Source organism: Fringilla coelebs (assembly GCF_963513975.1).
Source record: "Fringilla coelebs genome assembly, chromosome: 1".
Lineage (NCBI taxonomy): Eukaryota > Metazoa > Chordata > Aves > Passeriformes > Fringillidae > Fringilla > Fringilla coelebs.
The window spans coordinates 69,600,079-69,612,864 of record NC_140028.1 but is presented as its reverse complement, the minus strand read 5'-3'; positions in this window follow the sequence as shown (position 1 = coordinate 69,612,864).

The following is a 12,786-nucleotide window of genomic DNA, read 5'->3' as shown; positions in this document are numbered from 1 at the left end:
CAAATCTATATTATGAAGTCTTGGTTTGGCTTGTCTATGCCCCAATGAAATAGTTTTACACATTTGATTCTTTCAATTTTTGATTACTGCTTATATTCCTGACATGTAGGCTCTTGACTTATTTTTTCATGATAAACTCTTGACACAATGTTTCTTGGACTCAAAATGATAACAAGAAATGTCATAAAGCCCCTGAGGGTAAATATGCAAAAATTCTTACCAATAAAAATTGCAGTAAATCTATAGGTATCACCTCTAGTAAGCTGCAGTTTCTAGTGTAAAAAGTCATAAATTCTTATTAACATAGATAATAAATGTATCAAGACATCAACAGATTGACAGAAAAATTTAAGACTGACATTTAAGAATGATATGACCAAATGTCTTTTAATCTGTAACTTTATCAAAAATGGTCAATAAGGGAAATAAGAATATTATTTGAAAATACAATTTAGCTACTATCTTCAATTGAAATACTGTAATGTGATAGAATTTGCATGTATATGTATATAGATAAATATATATGTTGGAATGTTCAAAAGTGTCCTGTGTGATTTGCGGATATACACAAAGGTCACACATTGAACAGTGGGAGTGTTAGTCATACCAAACAGTACTGTTTTAAAATTGATTAATTTTATTTTTTCATGCTTTAACCTATATATTTAATAAGATTTTATAACAGTGTGTCTCAGTGATCTGTTAGACTGTGGAGTGATTGCAAAGATTATCTTATATCAGAAAGTTCCCACTCTGATCAGGATCACTAACCAAGCCATAATCAAGAGCTAATGGTATTCTACAGGGATTTAAATTCAAAGAAAATAGAATATAAATAAAATTAAAATCTTAAGGTATTCAGTAAAATTCTATTACATAACTTCTCTGCCACCAAGAGCCCAACTCAGAACCCAAGGGCTCTAAAGGCAATATTTTAAAGGTTTTATACACTTTCAAAAAATGACCTTTAAAAAGATTTATCAATCTAAAGCATCCATGTCCTCACGGACTTAATTAGACACCACTATCCAGCATGATTTCACATGGTTTAACAATATTGAGGCATATAAAAATATTTTCTTAATCACATAGAAGTGGAAATAAGAAAGATGACTAAGTGAGCTATAGCATCAACTTGCATTTCAGAAAAACTATGCTTCAATCTCTCTTCTGTCATATGTTTCCTTTAAGGGCTAGAACCATGACAGCACTTAAATTGAAATTTTTAACATTTACATATCTGGTCCTCAGACTGGAAGGCACTTCAGTTTCTAGTCATCCCTTTCATATTATTTTTAAAAGTTCAGGAATAGTTAGGATTTTTTTTTCAATGTAATAATAAAATTAAAAAGAGAAAATTAGGATTCTCTTTCATTCCCTTCTATACTGAAAAATGATACTGTTTCAAGAAAGGTAAAAAGTAGTCCTTCCCTTCATAATTATAAATAAGGGAAAAATATCTCACATGAGAAGCTGATAGAGCTATTCCAGTTGTTATTTTTTACTCCAGTCACAAGATGTCCAAGTAAAGATTAACCTCCCCCATCTAAGTAGTTGTACCTCCCTCTCCTTTATCTTCAGTATAACACTGGCCACGAGAAGAGGCTGTACATATGGCTAAGGAGGAATAATTTTTGTTAACGAAGCATATAAACTCTAGCTTATATGGAGCAAAGGTGAGAGAAGGATGCAGTGCTTCCTGGGTGTTGTTGCTTCTAAGTGTGCACTAGTGTCCAGGGAATTTAAGACACAACCACGTATTGAAGGCAACTATAAAATAGCTAGACAAAGCTATAGCGTAGATCCTCTAAAAAGAGATGCCATTGATTTTGAACTTCCCTTTCAAGTTCTGGTTGCTTTCTGAATCCATATGAAAAAAGGAATGACTAAGCAAGTGTGATCATTAAAAAAAAAAAAAAAAGAGGGCTATTTAGTAGCTATTCTGTATGTTATGCTTTGCTTTTGACAAGTGTACTAACAAAATTGAAAAAAATATGCTAAATCCAGATTTCCATTTATGTGGAAAACCCACACTTCCTGACATGAGTTTTGCAGTTGCATTTTCTTCCAAACAAATGAGTATCTCTAAACTGGGATGACATTTATGAAAAAATCAATTTACCATAAAAGAGAATTCTCAGAATTTCCCCACCCAGAATTTATGAAACAGCACAGCTGGGTTTCTCTCTCAGCAAGGCCATCAGGTTTTGATTCCATAAGAACATTGAAATCATTGCTAATTTCCTTCATTATGTCTCCTTTATAAATTGGGAAGTGTTTCTAATTATGGTAGTCAATAAGTATGAACATTTCTTGTAAGGAGATTACATATAAAATGTTGTCATTTTTTTCTCCTTTTATTTTGTTTGTTTGTTTCAGATAATCAAAATTAAGTTGCTAAACAATTTTGTTTAGAATTTAATATACTTTCACTATTTACTGCCACATACTCGAGGGAAAGCTGAGTGACAATTTAATGTGATTTGACTTTGCCTCATGAGAAATGTCCACAGTGATATCACCTCCAAAAAGGGGAGGGAGGAAAGTGCAAAAGGTAAGGCTTAGAAGTCATCGTCTGCTCTTTCAGCTACCAGTTCAGTGGAAAACATAGGAATGATGATTATAGGAATAATGTACATGTTCTTTCCTTCTAAGTACATTGCCTTGGCTACTCAGTTTAGTCCGGACATTTTTACACTGCAGAACTTTTGTCTCCCCTTTGTTGCATATCAGTAATAATCTCTTGATTCCTGTATAACTTCAGCAGAATTTTCTAAATATTTTTACTCAGGTCTATCCCATGGAAGAACAGAATCCAGTAATGCATGGCTGAAACACGCCACAAAAATGATTAGATTCCCGTGAAGAAGCATAAAATGTAGTTCAAATGTAAAAGTTGAAGGGAAAGGAAATCTTGCGGAACAGCAAAAAAAGACCTACAAACACTCTGGAAAGGAGATATGACCAAATGAAATGCAATTGAAAAAAGCAGAAAAAATCCCAAAAATCGGGAGATAAAGAAACTGGTCTGGCAGGAAATGAAGTGCAGAGCAAAGGACCAAATCAGGCCAAAACAAACCTCTCAGATGTCGGAAAAGCAGGGGAAAAATCAAGGAGGAAGAAACAACTTGGAGGGGAAGATATGAGGGAGAATGTGGGTTTTTTTGTTTGTTTGTTTTTTATTTTTATTTTTTGTTTTTTAAGGAATTCATGCAATCTTCGCTTAAGTGAAAGCCATCAAAAGGCATGGCATGCCAACAACTGCAGGGTCATGCTGCAAAGCTTGCCAAAATTGATCCCTGTTTAAGGCCAAAAATAAAAGAATGACTAAGGAACACTCTGGAATGGAGATAGCATTGAAGGAAATGAAATTGACAAACTTTCTCCCAGAATTGTCAAAATCTTATTTAAATTTCTCTTTACATTAAGGAGGTCCACAAGGTGATGTTAAGTGGAAAGAAAATTTCATTTGTTTTATCAGGTTCCCAGAAATGGAGGTATTAAGAGGATATTAAGAAGAGAATATTGGGGAAATATATATGATAGTAATTTATATATCTTATCATTTCAAGTGGAGATGTACAGAAGGTCTTGATTGTAAGTGTTTGGTTTTTTTATGAAATATTGATATTCATATTTATTTGATATTTAATCCTGAAGAACAGGTGCTAATGCATTTTGCAAATATTTATCTACGGAACATACTCTAATAATCTACTATACTATATATCAAAACTCTTCTTAAAGTCATATGTAATATTTATTCCTCATCCACCCGAAAAAATGATGATCAATTAATAATTGTTTGTTCTATTGTCTCAAAAGTAATCTTGGGTAAATAATAAACTACTACTTCTAATTTCGTAGTTTTGCTATATTTGAGTTTCTGGCTGAACTACTTTACCACAGTTAGCAAACCCCTTATTTTCCTCCCAGTATGAAGAAACAAAAGACCACCCAACAAGTTTTTGGTCAGTGGTTTTTTGTTTTTTGGTGTGAGGTGTTTTTTTTGGTTTTTTGTTTTTTTTTGTTGTTGCTGTTTACTTTGTTTCCAAAGAAAATAAATTGGTTCCCAATATAATAGCTGTTATAGCTGTTCTAAGGATTTAAGAATTGCTGTCTGAAGGTTTGCATCCCTGTTCTGCGGAGTACTGAACATTCTGGCATCAACAAAATCTGAGAAATACAACTTCTGTTCATCTGTTTTGAACCACTTAAATTCAAACTCTCTATCTCCCCTACAAACTGGTGGCATTTATCAGTACCAATTATCATTGGTTCTTTGGAGAAAATTGACAAAAAGTTTTAATTTGTGTTCGTTATTTTGTTTCATGTTTTGTGATTTTGGGACCCTCACTATTTTATTTTTATTGATAAGGTAATGAAGGTAATGAAGGTTGAAATAGAATGAGAGACATATGTCTGGTCACTCTTTCACTCTACCTTTTTCATATTGAAGTTACATATTAGAGGTTAGAGCCTAATGAGATTGAGGCAGTTACGTTAGGAGGATGGGAATGGAAAAAGGTTGCAAGCTTAGCAAAAGAAATATTGATACTGGTTTGTCCATGGATTTTTCATCTTGTACTTGCAAAAAGGAAAAAATAATCTCCAAAATAGTTTAATCACTGAGAAAAAATATTTGTGAAGTCATGAGAAATTGCATGCTCTTTCATTTGACCTTGAATTGCTTCATAAGCATGAAAAATTATTTCTAAAGAAAAATAAAGGTACATATTTTTTTCAATGCCCAAGATCCATGCACTAGCTACTCTATAGCATAATTCCCATTGATTAGACTAGAAACTGAAGCACAGGGATCATAAGCTAAAGAATGGCAATAATGATTTTAACATTCCTGTTCTTTCCTTACTAGCAAAGTTTGAAAACTGTAAGTGTACTTGTATTACTCCATTCTCAATATGAAACATATTTATCACAGGGGAAAAAAATGCATTTCATTATCAGCACATTTTTATCATTGTCATTTTACCAATTATTTTGCTAAGTCCCGTTTTCTCATTTCTAGAATTTTGTTTGTTTTAAGACATACATGAAATAATTGTTACCTCCTACACTTCCCCCCTATTGGGCATGGAGCTCATTATTTGAGTAATAAAATATCTTCTGTGAGAAGGCAGTTTGCTTTGGCTTTGTAAAATCTGAGTTCAAATTGCTTCCAATCTGCAATGAAGGTAAACAGGATAGAAAAGGGAAGAAAGGCTGAATCCTGGCTTTAGACAGTGGATGTTAGTAGTTCTGATTCTCACCTTTTAAATTTTTTTTTATACTCCATTTTTATTCGTCATGTGACCTCAATAATGATAATAATTATGAAACCTGTAACTGATTGCTTATCATACATACTGATTGATCTTGCTGTGACAATGTGCATATAATTCTTTTACCAATAACTTTTACTTTGGTTATATTGTGGGCATGTCTAAACAAACTACTTTAAATGGATTGAACTGCAAATGAGCCAATTAATTTCTGAGAAATTAGCTAGCAAAGATCATTGAAAAGAAAATGAAAATCAAACTCAAGCCTTGGAATGCAGAGCCCTGAATTTTGTTGATTTGTGTTCTGCTTATAAATCAGACGCTTAATTTTTTTATAGGGTAAAAAAGACAAGCCCCAAAACCTGTAGCTTAAAATTCTGGACAGATATATCAGCGAGTAAACCCCCCCCGCCAAGCACAAACAGGAATGAATAAATAAAATATAACTGAAAATGCCTTTATGAAGACATCATCCAGGAATTCAAATATGTGCTTGTTCAAACCCTGACTCTGAAAAGATCACTTTTTATATGCAACTTTCAAGATGTAATAATTAAAAATCTTGTTATTTCACTGCCACTGAAAAGATAGTGTGATCCATGCTTCAGTGTATAGCTCTGCACATACTATAATGTTCTGACATCTCTCACAGTACTTTTTGTGTCTTAGAAAAATAATGTACCTTAGCTGATACTAATCTTATGCGACAATGCAAATCAGAGATGAGCATAGGTGTCTGAAGTACAGTAGAGAATGAAAATGCTGCATGTTAAGGATTCCAGAAAAGCTGCTTTCATTCAGTTCTATCCCTAGTCCCTTTCAGAATCATGATATCTTCAAATCTTTGCACAACCAGATGTATGACTTCAACAATAGCCTTTTGTGGCTGTACTTATATGAAGCATTTTCATGTATTGAATGATGTCTTTAAAACGTAGAATGGAATAATAAACCATTCATCTTTGCTTTGTTTTCCACTCTAACTTCTTTAAGTGATCCCGGCATACTAGGGATTTTCCTAGGCCTAAATGGAAGTTGTCATATACACAGCCTAAGACAGATAAGAGATGTCAAATTTTAGTGAACATGTCATTTAATATTTAGAAAAACACAAATATTTTCTCAGCTGTTTAGCCCACAAATGTTAGAAACAACAACAAACTTTTGGTGTTTTATGTCTTCATGGACCTATAGCTGGACATAGAAATCCGATTTTGAACTCAGTTATGTTCAAGTTGAAAAGGAACAAACAACTCCATGTATCACTGATATTCCTCCAGAAATAAAGCACTGCCATTGAAAAATTAGTTTAGCTTGCAGCTGCTTTCTACCTGTGAAATAAGGATGTTCAACTACTAATGATGTTTCTGTATGAATTATCTTTTTATTTAACCATGTAAGTTTAGTATATAGAATAATTATCAATGTGACACACAGCTTTCCCCAGTGAAGATGTATCTTTCCAGCAAGAGCGTACCTGACTGTTTTTCATCACTTTCCAATCTCTGCATTATAGTTACTCTCTTGCATTTAACAGAAGAAAGAGTGAATTTGTTTCTGATCCTCAAACATTTATTTCTTCATGCTAGTGCCTTCTAAATGATAGTCTTGAAAATAGGGACAGGAACAGAGCAGCAATCAACCTGAAAAGCATGTACAATCACTTGAAATGTCTGAACCCAGACCTAAAATGAAGGACTCAGACCCATTTCTTCAGTAAATATGCCAGTCTTTTGTTTTTCTTTTTTCTTCTTAGAGTTGAAGCAACATATATAAAACATATTTGTATGAACATTTATCAATGCAAACAGCATTATGTCTCAAAAACCTTGCCTACATGGAAAAGCTTTGTTTTCCCTTTCCCAAAGACAATGAAAATTTTTGGATAGGAAACTGAAAAGACTTGGTCACAGCCATAACAGTGCTGAAGCACACCTATGTTACCAAGGTGACCACACTTACAGACTCATGTCCAACCCATCAGTAATCAGGAGTTTAACCAGAGAAGTCTCGAGAAACCAGATCTCTTGTCTTGGATAGAATAAAAGTTTCATGAAGCTTCTCCTTCTTCACAGACGTTTGCCCAGAAAAGTCCAGAACTGTATAGTGTAGTATCCCACGAACTCTCTTGGTCAATCCCCGAGTTCCCCAGCTTGGAAACAGCATTAACTACTTACCACAGAGTTAGCCTTCCTGCATGGAAAAACAGACTCCCAAACAGACCTTTTGTGTCACAACTTCCTCTGGTTTCTCCTTCCCCTGTCCCCTGACTGGCTCGGCATCCCTGGTGGCCACCCCCCTTCCCCTGGAGGCCAGTGCCCTCTGCCCAGCCCTTAGCTCTGCCCCCTATCCCTTCCCCTTCTAAGGCTGCCTGCTACACGTGGTTCATCCTCCTTCTAGCAGGGTTTCCCTTCAGGCACTGTGTTACTCCCCTGGAATAAAACCTTGCAAAAGAGCTTTTCTTGCCTCAGTCACTGAGCTGGTAGTGGTGAGTGTTGAGCTGAGGTTTGAGAGCGTTGCCTGACTGTTAACTCAACTTGCTTTTCGGCAGGAGAGGTTTGTTGGGGACGAGAATTAGGCAGCAGCACCTACCATTCTAACACCCACATATTTAATATAGCTGAAGTATAAAAATTCCTTTAACATAACAAATTAGATCAATATTACAAGAACATTTTAATGAAGCTAATTCATGTACCTGCACTGTTGTGTGATAATTTTCACATCAGTGACACTGCTTATAATAACTTTCAGAAAGAATTTTAATACATGGATCCCTATGATGTATTGTTATAATAACATAGGCAAAATATCAGAATGTATGCCCAGACTTCTGTAAGGAGCATGAAGGTTATGTGTATTCCAGCTCTCACATATTCCAGTTCTTATTCCTTACAGAAGCCTTTCTGCATATTTTTAGTGAAATGAGAGTCTTCTGAATTAAGTGGTCAGACAAAGAAGATGTGAAGGTCTATAATTTTCTAGGCCTCCATTTTCTACCTTAAGTAGAATATTAACCTTAAATGATGAAGATGTGCAGGACAATACCCTGCACAGACAGCAGATCCTTCTTTGCTGTGCCAAAGACCAACAGGAGTTTAGACCTGCCAGTGCTGCCAGATTTGAAAACCATCAAGCCTCTTTTTTGTTCAAGTGCAATAATTCTAGAGGTCACACAGCTGACATCTTTAGTTGATAAGGAACATACTACTTTTGTCCCTCGAGAGGGGCCATGGACGGCTGCTGACCCCCTTTCTCCTGACAGCCTGCCCAGGCTGACCCTGGCAGCAGCACAGGCTGTGTGCTTCCCCTGCTGTCCACACCAGGCATAATTCCCTCATAGTGCTCCACTGTTGGTCGAGCCAAGGTGCAACACAACTCTGGCATTCTATAGCCATTTGTGTGGTTGGCTGCTGCTGCCAGATGAGCCAGTGACCCTGTCACCCCACTGGAGTCTTGGCATCACTGTTAATTCGATGTTTGCTCTGGGTGGGCACATTGTTACTCTTCTTTCTTGTTGTACTAATAAAGCTTCATTTTATAATGGGCTGTCAAACTGCATTACACTTCAGACCACATTTGCTCAATCAGCCCAGTAAAAGTACACCAGCACATACCATAAGGACCTCCAGTATCTTTGCATCCTCCTGTACCACTGCTGCTGCAGTCACAAATGTATTTGACAAATGATCTTTAAAAAGACAAATGAAGAGGTTTCTTTCAGCTAAGCAAAAAATTGCTGCAACAGTTGCATTGAATTTGTCAGAGCTGCTTCATGGAACTTCCTTTGTAGCGGATTTTGTTAGAAGCTAAGGCATTAGGAGCATAAGTTTCATAGGTCAAAGGAGAATCATTCTTGTATAGTGAAATCTCACCACAAAAAGTGGTGAGAAACTAAGAAAAGTGAAAGGATTCTTTAAGATATCACAGAATTTACTGGGGTTTTTTTCAGATCGAATCTCTTGCTATCCAAATAGCTGCCTTATCTATTTCCAGACATACACTGAGAAATCAGTATTTGTTTTTCTTTTGTTAAGTAGATAGCGTATATTAAAATGAGATAGTGTTTGAAATTGCTTAGTTAACAAAGAAATTTGCCACTGTGATGTCATAGAACAAAAATCAGCCACAGTTTTTTTGTTTTGTTTTGTTTTTTTGGTTTTTTGTTTAGCTTTTATTGTGGGATATTTTTTCCCCTTTTTAGTTTTTTTTTTTCTCTGCTGGTATTCAGAAATATCTACAGTAGCTTGTCACACAGAAATTCAGCTTTGAGGGATTGAAGGTACTTCAGGGCATTTTTTCAGACTGGATGTAATTACATTTTTATTAATTCATCTTTCCTTGACAGAAAGATTTAGATGTACTTGATTTTTTGATTGTGCGGTAGACTGTGGTATAAATTCATGGGATATTAAGAAACCAGCTGAGAGACAAACCTCATGAAAATGATCAAAGTAAATTGAAGTGAAAAAAGAGAAGGGTAAGAAAAAATCATGCAAGAAATCTGGTGACTGGGAGAGAGAACTCATTTGCTTGTTAAGCCTGAATGATCCTATACAACTGTATCCTATATAACTTGGGAAGGTAAGGAATTAATTCCATCTGATATAGAATTTTTCCCTTTCTTTTCTCTGAAATATGGTGTATCTCAGAGACACACAAGTTAATAGTGTATACGAGTTTTTCAGATTTGGGCTAGCTGAACAAACCACAAGAGACCAAAAAGAAATCAGTTTTACTTAATGGTAAAGAATGTCTGGCAATAACTGAAATATCAGATTCATAGAGCAAGTAGTGCAAAAAAATTGAAACAAAGTATTGGTTTTGGTTCACTGGCGAAGCTGCACATTAAAATTAGGTTGGTTGCAATTCTTTTGGGACAAACAGAAACAACATTCCAGCTTTCCCACAGGAAGAAAAAAATTGAAAGAAATTTACTCTTGACCATGTAAAAGTGAACTAAACTAAAAGATATTAATTCATTTTTGAGGAATCTTCTATTTTCTGATAGAAAAAAAGTAAAATAAGCTATGTTTTCAATCTATATTTAGTTGACTAAATAAAACAACTAAATAAACATATTGCAGAAATAAGGCTAAATAATAACAATCAAACTTTTTTTTGTTTTGCAAATATGATGTAACTTCCTTATTTTCAGGATTATCTTAATTGAAATAGTCTTACTAATTAATTTAAAATTCATTACTAGTCTTTATTGCCTAAAAATGCATTTTATAGCCAAAAAATGTGACACTTGGTATTTACTATTCATTCTCTTCAAAAAAGTGCCTTTAAAATATACTTATCCATCAATGAATAAAATGAATTGCACGACCAAGCACAAGGCAGCTTGTAATTCATACTCGTGATCCTCTAAATTTTATTCTATCCAAGTCTCTTCATCAACTAATTGGTTCTTTGCAGCCTGTATTTGTCTTCTCACTTTTGCCTTTGGATGATACACTCCCTGAGAATGCTTGTTCAGTGCCTAACACAGCCTGGCCTTTCCTGGCAGAAGAATCTACCACAAATTCTGCTTATGACTGTTTAAAGAGTAAATAATGGAACAATAGCAGTGGCAACGTACTATGAAGCAAAGGATTCTTTGTGTCTTTAAATAATTTCTTTAAACTTACAGAAAAGAGGAACTTGCTACAGTCATGTAACTGCTTTATGTAAAAAGACAGTTAGGAACTTTCCTTGCATTTGTGAATGTTGCTTTTTTTGGTGGATTGGAAACTAGAGTCCTCTGCCTGTCTAAACATCTACAATTGCTTCACTGTCAATTGTGGTCATGGTAGAAGAAAACACCTTCAGCAACAAATTGCTGCAGACTGACAGCATCTTAAATGTCTCCTGTTTGAAGGACAGGAGCAAAATGAAATTCCAGATGCTGATTAAAAATTTTAACAATATAGATGAAAGCCTAGAAGATCCAAATAAGTTGTCTGGATTTATATGTTTTACTGTTTAATATGAGATGAATTCTTGCCCTTGCCAGAGAATGGGTTTACAGAGAGAATCCTAACTGTTAAAGCAATTCCAATAGAAAACAAACATTTAATTGGATCCTAAATGTTATTCAAAATGCTTGTTATTATTACTAGAAGAATGTTGATCTGCGCATAGGGTTTAGAATCCCTAATGCTGAAGACCTTATACACTGGCCAAGGGTGAAAGAGAAGGAGAAAGGACCTTAATTTTACATAGTATAATTTTTGAATACTAATAGTTTTTGTGATGATTGCCTAGTTGGGATTCACTTGAAACTCATCAGCATTTTTCTAATGCTTTATTAACCCTGTTTGCTGAGATTGTGTGGTTGGCCAAATTAGAAATGATGGCAAAAATTTCTTTGGGGACTGTAGATGTGCTAGTATAGGTACATTTACTGCAGTTTAATAAAAATAATGAATATTCTCTTCTTATAAACAACATCTTTAGATGATAGCTCCTGGAGACTGTCAGGAAAATGAGCTCTTTCAAACAATTTCTGTATTTTATGCCTCCCAGTACAAATATAAATCTCCTTGAGAATGAAACATCTAACATTCCTTGTACTACCAAGTTTCTGACTCTCAGAAACTGAGGATTTTTAGTTTTGTTGTTAATGATCAGTTCCGTTTTGCCCCTCATTAGAGATGCAATTCAACTTTTTATTTAGTCTGAGCGTCAATAGATAGCACTAAAATTTTATCATATATAAATTGTAGAATTGTGTATCTTTGGATCTCACAGCAATTAAGTAACAAAAGATCAAACTATCACAGTTTGTAGCTGAAGAGCAGTATCTCATCCAGCAGGAGCTTCCACAGAAAAAAATATGTTAGGATGAAAGTATGGCCCTCATCTTTGATAGGTGTATCTTGTGACAACACTTAAAGGGTGTGATTTACTGCTATATCTTCTCAATAACTGCTTTTTTTAAAATTAGAAATATCTGCCTTTTTCTTTTTTTTTTTCCTAGAAAGGGACTGAAATCCTCCTGCCATCTATTCATCATAATGTGTGTTTAAATGGGAAGAGGGAAAGAAGTCTTTGAAAAAAGATGATGTTACTGTAATGCATTTTTCAAAAAGGCTACCTTGTAAAGGAGACACACATTAATTTTAGCCAAAATGCTATCTTTTTAATTTTTAACACATTGGATAGCTTATCATTGCCTGAAGTTGGTGCTAAAAATTCAACAGTGACCACTGGAATTCGCAGAAAGTACCTGGAGATAATCTCTAGAAGGAAGATTATTGGTATAAATGACGAATTGCAATCACTAACAGAGATGGAATTCCGACACAGAATTCTATGAGTATGCCTAGACAAGATTTTTCAGCAAGAACAGCTTTGCAGAGTTTTCCCTCTCTTCAAATTTTCCATGCAAAATTGCATTGGCACTGAGTCTCCAGCCACAGGCAGCAAGCATTCACTGGAGTTGATTTAAGAGGACTGTAAAGGTGACTTTTAGACCCTGCTGCATCTCTCCTGCAGATCTGCCCTGTCTGGCAGC